The following is a 12,687-nucleotide window of genomic DNA, read 5'->3' as shown; positions in this document are numbered from 1 at the left end:
TTTTGGAGGGGAAACTGGGAAAGGAGATATCATATGACATGTAAATAAAGAAAATATCTAATAAAAACTATAGACAAAAAAAAGCAAGGAGCGCCTTTCTTTGCACCGAGCTAAGGAGGTGTTAACGAGCCTTGAGGCTACCTTAGCATCTTATTAAGTTCAGAACCAAAGGGAAGTCACTGAGGAAATGCATTCCTGAGAGAAAGAGGACCAAATGTGATGTCTAATCAGTGGTTCTAGCTCTGGAGACAGAAGGAACTGGAGAACAGCAAGAAATAACGGCAGTGAGGAAGCCAGTGAAAAGATAAGGGTGGCCTAAATCAGGATGACAGATGTGGCAATAAGGAGAAATCAGGGCGTTTAAGAGGTAATTAAAAGTTATCATGCATCAAATTTTTGTTTAGGATTGTATATAAAATACTAGGAAGGAAGAAGTTTGGTGGGCAACTCCTACCGTCTCAGCTCATGAAGCAAGACATTCTTAGTGATTTGGAAGAGTGTGATGGCAGAACATATAGAGGATGAGGACAATGGGGAAAAATGAAGAGTTCAGCTATAGAGATTCTGATGTTGAGGCGCCTAACAAGATGCATCCAGGAGGAGATATCGAGAGATTTGAATACATTGGTATGATGATCTGACGAGATGCACACTGGAGGGTAAATCAGCATATAAATGGTTATTGAGGCAGTGAAAATAAATGAGAACGCCTGACATCCTGCGTAGTTTAAGAACATCTGAGCACCTAGGAGACAGCCCAAAAGAGCAGCGAAGCTTAAGTGTCACAAACCAGAGAAAGATAGGAAAAAAAAAAGTTGTATGGGAAAAAGAAATTCAGTAATTATTACACCAGAAGCCAAAGGAGCACAGTGATTCAGAAAACTTAACAACCTTTTGACTGATTATTTTTTCATTGCACTTAATAAAACAAATGCTTGTTAAATCCAGTCTGGGGGTAGTGAGAGACCCGAGGACTAGAGTTTTATTGTGGATTCAGTAATAAAGAATGGAAAAAATTAGAAACTACACTTATAATTAATCTTTAAAGAATTACTGTATGGTGGCCACTGACTTATAACACAAGTTTGAAAACAAAGACTTTGGGGGTTATTTGTAGTGTTTTGTATAAATAAAAAAGCTTGGTACACTTTAATAAATGGGGAAATTCTGAAGGGCAGTCAAAGGCGAAGAATATTATAGAAAAGGGAGATAATACACAACACAATGTGGCAATTTTCTGTGTGAACCTAACCAAGATGCAGAAGTCCAGATATTTACTCAAACACTACAGATTCAATGCAATCACCTTCAAGATCCACAGAGAAGAGGGGATACACAGAACTTGTCAGAAACTAGCCTATATCCCTTAATCCTTTCCAGTTCCATCAATTCAGCAACAAATTCAATGATTTTACTTGTCTTTATGGCTGGATAAAATTCCATTGTCTATGTGTCACATTTTTTTTATTATCCATTCATCACTAGATGGACATCTAGGCTGAATCTATTTCCATGTTATTGTGAAAAGAACAGACTAGAACTCCTGTATGTAGGTATCTCTGGTAGTGCTTAGAATCCATTGAGTGTAAGACGGAATCTTAAAGTAGTTTTAATGTATTTATCTCCCTTGTTCAGTGACATGACTGTTGCCCCCAGTGCAAAGCATTCCAACATATTCATATTTTTTTGTAGGGAAGAGAGTTTATTGCAGAGTGCAGAAGTGCTTCCAGGAGTGACAGTGGACTGTGCTGAGGGGGTGGACACATTATGATGGGCCATAGGTGGGGCACATCATTTGAAAGTGTGGAAGCACTGTAAGAAAATAGTGAATGTCATTACTTCTGGCTAGAGGGCATCTGGGAAAGCTTAGATGGGAGGGGAGTGCAAGTAAATTTAAAGAATGTCACCAAGCTTTAGTGACATGCATCATTCATTCCTTTATTCTTTCATTTTTTTAAATATAACAAAGTAAAATATACCTTGTTCAGTCATCACCAAAGAGGCTTCCTTCTACAGCAAATGGGAGCAAATATAGAGACCCACCGCTAGACATTATATAAAGAATGAGAGACTTTGGACTTACTTGGGATTTGTCCATCAGATCCCACCCCTTCAGAGCTCAGAGAACCCTCTAGATGGTCTTCTCTTCATAAGATTGCAGGGGACTATGATGCTATCACAAGTGTCAGGAAAAGAAGATGGCAGGGTGAACAGATAGAATGGTCTTCATTAAATTGATTGGACTTGTTTTGCCTTCAAGCATTTAAGCCTGCAGTACAAGAAGTACTCTTTGACACTAAGCCACATGCTAATATGTTTCCCCATTGTCTTCAGCCTAAGATAGATAAGAGGTATCACAAACATCTTCTCCTATTTGGTAGTGGTATCTAATTCCTCTACATTCTTGGACAGTGGAACACAAAGAGAAGCCTGTGATATTAGATCATAAGAAGCCTTTTGGCTGAAGCTCTGCTATCCTTGAGAATCCCATACTACAAGAAACCCAGGCTAAATGGACAGGAAGTGCACAGGTCCTTAGCCAATTTCAAATGAATCCTACATAAGTAAGTCAAACAAGCAAAGTGGGTTTCATTTAAGACATCTTCAGTAGAGAACATCAAGTGGCACTGAATCCTTAAGAGGGTCACAGCTGCTGCAGATGTTAGCCAATGTGCAATAGAGGAGTGTGTGAATGGAAAAGAAACATGATGAAATTGGTTGATTATGAAAGAAGAATTCTTACTAAACCATCTTGATAGAATTCTTGCAAAAGTGTCATTTATACCTGCTGGGAGAGGAAAAATCAATTTTCTCTAGTATAGTGACACTGAACATATCAACCACTCCAGGACAGGCCTCATGTTCACAAGTAGTTGAGAAACATAACTGAACTCTACTTTTGTGTACATGTGCTTTTATTTGGTTACAGTTTAGTGTTTGGTTTGGTTTGGTTTGGTTGGGATGTGGTTTTATAAGGTCTTGGTTTTGAGATTTTTTTGTAATTTTTTTTGTTTTTTGTTTTGTTTTATTTGTGTTTTTTTTGTTTTTTGTTTGTTTGTTTGTTTGTTTTTTAGAAAGAAAGTTTGGTGGGTAGGGAGGGGAGAAGATCTGGAAGAACTTGGGGAGTGAAGACAATAATCAAAAAATGTGAATATATGTAGTCTAATTTTTAAATAATAAAAGTATAATAAAAAGATAAAAAGGAATGTCACAATGCAAGCTTAGAATAGATGCCCTGACTTTGAGACTGTATGAAAAAAGTTAAAGAATAAATATTTTTCCAGCATGGCAAAGGTTTTAACTTATTGGAAGTAAAGTAATCCCAGAAAGAAGTAAAGGCAGTGATGGAAGGAAGGATTGAATTTAGAGAAAAGATGAAAGCACACAGGGCATTTGATTTGAAGAGAACTCTGGATTTCACCACATGCCAATGGACTACACAGGAACTAATGGCAACTGATGGATTCTGAGAGTAGGAGAAATATGAATGTATACATACAATAACATTTGGTGAAAATTGAGGCCATGAGTCTGAAGAAGACCGGGAATATGGGTACATGGGAGGGTTTGAAGAGAGAAAATGGAAGGGAGAGATATTATAATTAAATTATAAGCCCAAAAAGGGTAGAGGGGATTTGAAAAAATAAAACAAAAGAATGATACCTCAGCCCCATTTTTATTCTCCAAAATTTTAGATTATCCAGGATGTTTGTGCTTCCATACGAATATTAAGATTTTTTCAATTTTTCATAGATAACAAATGATTGATGACTGAACATTAACAATTCTATTTGTTCCCTGAATTGCCATGCCTGGAAAGACCATTTACATTCAGCATATACTCCTAGAATAATATTCTCTTTTTCCTTCATTTTCTGAAAATTTGGCTCACTTTTTTTTCACAACCAAAAAAAGATTCGAATTGTAACTATGACCAGAGAAAAACACATATCTGAGTCTCAAGGGTCAGCAAACGTTTGCCATCAGCCATGAGGCCCTTCTAGGGAGAAGGAGAAGCCAGCATAGTGAGACCATTTCCAATGAAAACTGAGATAGAATGGAGCATTCCACAGAGCAGAAGAGACTTAAAGAGATACAGGCATGGCCTTTTAGATAAGATGAATTAAGGGCCTTACTGTTTTTATAATTCCTATTCTGACCAACCTCTCCATTGGAATGTTAGTTTTCAAGAATAACAACAAAAGAAAACAAAAGGGCTGGAGAGATGGCTCAGCAGTTAAGAGCACTCACTGACTACTCTTCCAGAGGTCCTGAGTTCAAATCCCAGCAACTACATGGTGGCTCACAACCATCCCTAATGAGATCTGATGCCCCCTTCTGGAGTGTCTGAAGACAGCTACAGTGTATTTACATATAATAAATAAATCTTTAAAAAAAAAAAAGAAAGAAAGAAAGAAAAGAAAAGAAAACAAAAAAAACTTTAAGAGAAGCTGGGTGGTGGTGGCACACGCCTTTAATCCCAGTACTTGAGAGGCAGAGGCAGGCAGATTTCTGAGTTCGAGGCCAGCCTGGTCTACAGAGTGAGTTCCAGGACAGCCAGGGCTATACAGAGAAACCCTGTCTCGAAAAACCAAAAAAAAAAAACTTTAAGAGTAAAATTCAAAACAAACAAACAAAAAACTTCTAATCAAACATTCAGCTTCCTTAAATAAGGCAAAGATAAAGAGGATATAGTTCCTCTTGTTTGAAATTTTGAATAAGGTTTCAATTATCTTTCCAAGAAAAAAATGTAATATTAATGTGTTTAGCAAAGAAAAACAGTGCTATTAAATGTTACTATTTATTCTATTGCCTATATTCACCAATTTTATTTTAGAAATGCAGTCAACTCCATGATCATATTCTCTCCCCAGCATCCCACAGAACTTTCTAGATACTCTCAATTTACATCATTGTTATACTTAACAAAAAGGAATAACATTGTGGTCTAGTTTTTAATAATTCATAAAGGTCTCATGTTATGTTTTGGGACACTTCTCAGCATGTGCTCTGAATGCACTATTTAAATATCTCTCTTTAAAATTAAACCTTCCTCCTTCTCTCTATTTATTTAAAGTTCACCCACAGAATTCTGCCAGCAATTATCCCATGGCTGTGGTATTTTGTTGTATTTTGTTGTTTAAACAGAAGCCATAAAAGCAAATATTAGCTATTTTCATTCCACACAGCTAATCATGCAGCATTCAATGGCTTCATTTGCAATTTTACTACAGATATAGATGAGACCATCTATTGATGAGTTTTATACATGGTTGTAATGCCTTTCATCTACAGCAAGAGGCGTGGCTCTTGAAAATTGTAGCTGAATTGTATGTGTGGATTCTGGAATCATGACTTTATAATATGAGTGTGTTGGGTAGCTAATTCCACCTCTAACAATATCGTATAAAGGCAACAAGCAATTCCCTCCTGTGAAGATTTTTATCGGGAAGCTTTAGGGCAAATAAAATCAGGATAAAAAATAATCACATACCCTCAAATCACTGTCACAGGAGATCTGAGCCTTAGAGGCTTTAAAAAATGATATGTGTTTCCAGGAAGAAGTTTTTGTAACTTAGAGGAAAGAATTGGAAAAAATAAAAGAAAAAAAAAACATTACATTGAACAGAAAGAAAAGAGAAAAACAGATCTATAAAATGGCTTAAAATGTACACTAGCCATTAATTTCTAATACCCTAGAATTTAATATGTGTTTCATTGATAAACATTACTAGAGGTCTTTCTTCAAAACCAAAAAGTATAAGTTATATTTGTACTTCACTAGGCAGTGAATTCTAATATATCTTTGTCTTTTACTCCCACTTTTCTCTCCATGTATTAAGTATACATTTACGCATACATTTTTATAAGACTTAGAATATAATGTATACTGACTCTAAGGAAATAGCTGCCTTTGTATCCATGAATACGTACAGATAGAAGAATAAGCTGTGTGCCAGAGGACTGACCAAACAAGTTGACACCAAATTCTCCATCCATTATCCTCCTGTGTGAGAGATTTAGACTAGATGAGAAATCCATGCATACCAGAGTCAACTTCCAAAGATACAAACAGAACAAGGGTGTTCACATATAGCAAAACAAAACCTATAAACATACATTATCACTGTGTGTTCAGATTAGCTGTGAGGAGCCATTGAAGTGATAAATCTCTACACAAGGAAAGCAGTAAGCAATGTGGGGAGCACCAGTAATATAGATTTTCTCAGTCACCCCTTGCTGTGGTGAGAGTTTGCAGTGATGCAAGCCTTTCATTCATGCTCCTATAAGCAGGTGAAAGGAGTGTGAATCACTTGGGCCAGAGGGCACTCTGCGGAGACTATTATGTTAGCGGCCTTCAATTATCCGTAAGTGTGGATATGCTTTCTTCCTACATTGACACTGATCCTGGCCATGGGCTGGCTAATGACATTAGCAATGCATGTAAACAAAGGCTTCCCAAGCCCAGGAACTGTCTCCTTCAAACACTCTTACCTGTGATGTGAGAGAAGCCTAGCTGTTCCACTGGAGAGAGAACCAGGTAGCATAAGACCTAGAGGGTGAACCACCATATAGAGAGACCATGTAGAGATAGAGAGAGCATGTGGAGAGCTAAGATAAGATATTCCAGCAGAGATCCCAGCCAAATGTCCTCATCACCGGGTGAGAAAGAAGCAGCCACTTAACCTGCAAAACTGTTAAAAAAAAAAAAAAAAAAAACAGCAAATCATTGTTGTTTAAAAGGCTAACATTTAGGGTTGCCTGTCATGAAACCATGGATAGATGTTGGAAGCAGGCAATGAAAGACTTCCTTAAGAAGAAAAGACAGGAGGTTAGGAAAGAAGCCATGTGGGGTAACAAGATGTCTCAGAAAGTAATGGTCCTTACTGTAACAGGCCTGATTGCTACAGTGCCAAGCCCAGAACCAGGTCCTATGAGTTAGTGTGGTGGTTTAAATGAGAATGTCTCCACCACCTTGTGTAGTTGGATACTTGTTCCCTAGTAGTAAATAGTGCTTTTTGAGGGAGGCTTAGGGGGTGTGGCCTTGCTGAAGGAAATGCTTGAGATCTCATAGCCTCTACAGCTTCCAATTCCTTCTTTCTTGGTGTTTATGGTGAAAGATCCTGCCAACATGCCTGCTGCCCTGACCCTCCACCATTATACACTCTCCCTTTGAAGCCATACACCAACTCTTCTTTTTTCTTTTTTTTTTTTTTGTTTGTTTTTTGAGACAGAGTTGTTTTGTATAGCCCCGGCTGTCCTGGAACTCACTCTGTACACCAGGCTGGCCTTGAACTCAGAAATAGGCCTGCCTCTGCCTCCCAAGTGCTGGGATTAAAGACCTGTGCACCACAGTCCAGGTTCCAACTCTTCTTTCTTTAAGTCACCACGGTCATGGTGTTTTATCACATCAGCAGAGAAGTAACTAATACAGTCATCCTCTGATCTCCATACACACTGTAGTATATCCTGCACAGACACACACACACACACACACACACACACACACACACACACACACACAAACCCATGTCTACATATGCACCTGAAAACTTCTTTGAAAAGAAGAGTTCAGAAGGTTAAAAAAGAAACCAAGTACTTATATACCTGGAGAGAGAGCACGCAAGGCAGAGGAAGCAGGAAATACAAAGAGCCTGGGCCTAGCATATTTAAGGAACTCCAAAGAGGCCAGTGACACTGAGTAGGGTGAGTGAAGAAGAGAATATTAAGAGATGAAATCAGTAGTTACAGGGGGCAGGTTTGTAAAGCCAGAAACAGGCTGAGAGAAAGCCCCTGGAGAACTCAATGCATTTATCAAAGTCACTGAATCACTGCCTATTCAGCCTCTGAGTGTTGGGGTCATGGTGCTAGAGAACCATCAATGGCCAGGACTTCTGTTTGTAAAATGGGAAGAGGCAGGGAGACAGAAGAGAAACAGGACCTCAAAGAACCTGAAAGGGAGACACAGAGAGACTTCTTTCTGTTATCCCTGGCCATTGTGAAGGACAAACAAACAAACAAACAACCCTCTCACCAATCTCTAAATTAAAATGTTCTTTTGTTTCATCAACATTTCTCTTCCCTGCTGATCATTTGCCACACTCCTTGTGCATTATATTGGCATGAGAAAGCTTACTGCTCTTTTACTGTAATTTAATTTCCTAAAAGCTTTCTCCATACAAAACAAAGCACTGCATGAGCCTTATACACATTCGCAGAAAAGATCTTGCCAGGCTACCACAGTCTGTGCTCTAAGTGTGTGTCAATATATTTACAGAAAAACACTGTTAAATTTAAAAAGGAACTCTTCAAAAAGACACCATGTACTTCCCAAAGGGTACTTCCCAAATATAGTACTTTACAGATTGAGGCTTGGAGCAATTGACTCACCACCAACATCACTTGCCCACCGCCAGCCTAAATGACAGCGCAGCCAGCAAGAAGGCACAGAGCAAACACCGTTATCACTTTAAATAAACGTCCATGAAGCAATCCTCTATGAGTGCAGAGCCATATACGTCAAAGTAGAGTTGGCACACAAATGATGACAACATGAGAAGATTCTGTCGGGCCTTGAAGAGAGCACTTACTAAAGGGAGACACAGTGATTGGGCAAAGAGGATGAGGGATGTAACTGAAACCATACAACTGGTCAACCTGACAGCTTATACTAAATCAGGGTTGTCTTCCCGTTCTGAGATGACTATGTAAGAAATAATAGTTCCATAGACCTTCCTGTTAAATACGTTGTCTTTGTAGTCAGGAAACAGAAATATCCCCTCCCATCAGAGTAAAATCTCCTATGTCATCTTTCATAGGCTGGATCAGATGTAAAATCCCAAACTACTTCACTGCTTTAGGAGAGACATTAGCTAACTTGTCTCTCCCAGCAATGAAACCAAGTGGCCTTTTCCATCCTGTGTTCTTCCTTATGTTCTAATTCATAAGGTATTTCAATTCCTAGCACCCTGGTATTTGGTGGCTAGACTGGGCATTTCTCTCCTTCCAGGAGCTCCCAATTTTCTGCAGTGGGGCCCACTTGAAACAGATTATTTTTTTAAGTCTAAACCTAGTATTTATTATTTCTCTCAATGTTTTGTGCTATGTATTTTTAAATCATTCTTATACTATTTTAGTTTTCATTGCAAATCATTCACTTCCAAACTCTTGTAGCCTAACATCTGAAATGTGATTCTCATTTAAAGACAATAAACAAAGTGCCTTGAGTTTGATGCCACTATATCAGTCACTGCATCCTCTCTATGGACCCTCACTTGAGCTTTCAAGTCTGAGGCACTAACTCCTGAGGACTCCAGTAAATTGCTCCTCTACTTAACTGAAGGGTTAAAACCGGGGGTCTGGAGTACATGTCTTTGTTCACAAGAATTGTAATCTTTTACTGTCCAGAACTCAGTGCTGGGGCCCTGTTCAAAGCTTATTGGCATTGGGCTTTCTGGTTGTGTGGCCAGAATGTTCAGACAAGTATCCCAATTCTACTTGAATAAATAAGGGTTTGAGGTGCCCTGCTCCTTTGAGAATCTGATGAGCTCAGCAAACCTGCAGCCTTGTGATGAGGGCAAGAAAGGACACCATGGACCTGGTATTTGTGTATCTGTCAGCAAGCTGGCAGAGGTCTGTCAAAGAACACTGGCCCCTGAATATCTGAACCATGTGAGAACCTGTTGTACTTATCTGCTTCACTAATCAGTCTAAGGAAACTGGTCTGGGAAAACAGCACACGCTCTTGCCCGTTCTGCTCTTCTACACTATTCTATTCTGTTGAGAACTGTTGACAATTTATGTCTTTTATCTCAACCTCAAAATGAAGTGTTTCTTCTTATCCAATCCACACAAGTGCTATGAAGCTGAAATTGCTTTAAGAGCATTAAAAGAAGGCTATCATATAAATGCAAATAACAGGAGGTTTGATAAAAAAAAAAAATCATTGCATCCAAGTACACAGGGCTACACTACCCAAATGAACAGCTTGAGGTTTCCTGGCTACTGTCAGTCAAGATAAATCAGAGGATGAGGGCTAGGGAATGAAATCTTCTGGAATTATTTGTGCTTGAGCTGCAGGCCTATGCTGCTTATGTTGCTGTGTAATAGTCACCCAGAGAGGCAAAGGGATCTGTGAGAAATCCCAGAGATCATTTAAGTCCTTTAGGCCTGCTGCCTGTATCTAATGAGGAAAAAGGGGTGATATTGCTGGTGGAGACAGTCCCCCCAACTTCCTGTTAGACCTTAAGGAGGAGTCTAAGAACATCTGGAAGGAAGGCTCAGGTTGCTGCAGCGTTTATACATTTAGCACAAGCACCTATCTTCATATTACAACCTCTGGCCATTGCCATTTACCATTATAATTTCTCAGGTCCTCATAACTACCATGCCCCCCACCCCTCCATTCCAGGGGTGAATCTAAGGAAACACTATATAAAATGGTAATGGTGTAGCGAGATACATAGTTGGGTTTTATTTTTCCTAGTCACTTCTGCTTTTCTCTGAAGCTGCTATAGTTTGTCTGCTAACTAACCTAGGCTCTAGGTCAATACTAATCGCAAGAGTGTCTGAATAGAATCTTCACATAGCCAGTGAGTGTTTCAGGGCCTTTATGTAGTAGTTGGCTAAGTCTATATAAGACTTAAACAAAGGACAAGGAGAATATCCAAAAGTGAGAGCCACGCCCACCCGTCTTCAGAACAGCAAAACAATTGTCTAAAACATTGTTCTTATTTGGGGCTTGTACCACAGTAAAAGCCAAGATTTTATGCTCTAATAAAAACAAAACAAACAAACAAAAGGACTTTATTTATTTATGTTCATTTAAAAAAACTAATAGCTATGTATTATTTTAAAATATACAGTTAATATGTTTGGAGTTATTTAAAATTTATATTGAGAAAAACGTATGTATTTTCAGTATTGCTGTAGACAAGCATCTACATAGGACTGTTCATTTGATTTTTGTTTTTTATCTTTATATTAAACAAATATGATATTGTTTGTTTGATATTGGGTGGTGTTGTTGTTTTTTGTTTTTTGTTTTTCGAGACAGGGTTTCTCTGTGTAGCCCTGGCTGTCCTGGAACTCACTCTGTAGACCAGGCTGGCCTCAAACTCAGAAATCTCCCTGTCTCTGCCTCCCAAGTGTTGGAATTAAAGGCATGCGCCCAACCAAACAACTTTTATAACATTCATTTTATTGTTACAATATTTTATAAATTTTAAAGAATATGACAAAATTAAAAGAAAACGAAATAAAAAAAAAAGAATTCAAGTCTATGCCCAACTAATACTCCTGTTCAGCTAGTCCTTCTGAGGACACCTGCTCACTCCCAGAGAAACCACAAAGTCTCTTGCAAAAGCCAGCCAGAAAACAGTTGTGCCTACAAGAAAGATAGCTCACAGGTCCAGCACCTGCATCTCACCTCTTTGGGCACCAACTACCAAGTACCCATTTCACCACAACATGGTGGGAGCGAGGCCCTGCAGCACCAGCACTGACCCTGGACAAAATCCTGCCAGGCACCCTCGATTCCAACTAGACCAGCCTGCTCAACATGACCTGGAAGGGTCTACAGAGCCTTCCAGCGACTGCCTCACCTCTGTGATCTTTCTGGCCTCTGGCTCTGCCCTGCAACTGCCACTGGATGACTTTGACCTGCTCCTTGAGCCCCAGCCCACACCAATCCTGCAATTGTCGCTCCCAGGACACACCATCCTCCTGGTCCCCGAGGGCCTCCAGGACTCTACTTGGCCAAAGCATCCTGAATTCTCGCCCTTCTGCCCACTTGGGTCTGCTCTCTTGAACATGCCCCGGGGCCTCATAGTCATCCAGCAGGGACCCTTCAGTGCTTTGGTAAGAAACAACGAGGGCTTGCAAAATGCCTCTCCGTCAGGGTTGTCATGAATGAACTCTCCAGCTGGCCTGGTCCCGATACTACATATCTCATCTTCATTTCAGGGTCAAGTCACGGATGGCTGGAGTCCTTCAGCCTCACCTATGCTCCGTGGTCCACCTGGAGCCTCCAAGACAGCATGCTGGGACCTCTTCCATACTCACCACTGCAGCCTGTCCCTCCATCTCCTCCAAGTCACCAAGAACAGGGCCCTCTGAGTCCTGTGAGACCTACTCACTCTCCATGCAAGGCCAAGAGGTGCCTCCTCTTCTAGGAAAAATGGACTGCTCCAGCAACACACAGCGACATGGATACTTACCTGGAATCCCAGAGTTCCTGTGAATCCCCAGCAACCTAATGTTGAGCCTGTGTGAGCACAGTGCTTTCTGACGCACACTAGAGACAGAAGATAAAGTCTTCAAGAAGAGGGGAGACACTACACCACACCTTGGAAACTTTAAAAATACTGCCTTTGAAAACCAGAAGATGGATTGCCAAACTTCAGGCTTCATCTCAAAATCTTCAATTTTCACCTCATGTGCCTTGGCAGTTCCAGGTAAGAACCCTCTCCTGATTCTGGGAAACAGGAAAGCACTAGGTTTGCTGCCTGTGTCCATCCATGACTGAATGGAGACTGTCCATGCATGTTCAAGCTGCTCTCTGCAGAAACTGACAAATACCATAGTGGGAAAAGATGTTTGGAGCCCTGAATGGATGATGATGCTCTGATTCTTCTCAGCCATCCCTTCACCTGCTGGAGTGGTCTTCACATGTCAGTCCCCTGGGAG

The 12,687-nt window shown here is 40.0% G+C and overlaps 1 pseudogene; it reads left to right on the top strand.

Annotated features, from left to right (window-relative positions):
• Positions 1-11,469: 11,469 nt before the first annotated feature.
• On the top strand, positions 11,470-12,173 carry LOC116081193 (annotated as a pseudogene).
• The last annotated feature ends 514 nt before the right edge of the window (positions 12,174-12,687 follow it).

The sequence above is a fragment of the Mastomys coucha genome, unplaced genomic scaffold (genome assembly GCF_008632895.1).
Source record: "Mastomys coucha isolate ucsf_1 unplaced genomic scaffold, UCSF_Mcou_1 pScaffold6, whole genome shotgun sequence".
Classification (NCBI taxonomy): domain Eukaryota; kingdom Metazoa; phylum Chordata; class Mammalia; order Rodentia; family Muridae; genus Mastomys; species Mastomys coucha.
This window is presented reverse-complemented; position numbering and strand designations above follow the sequence as displayed.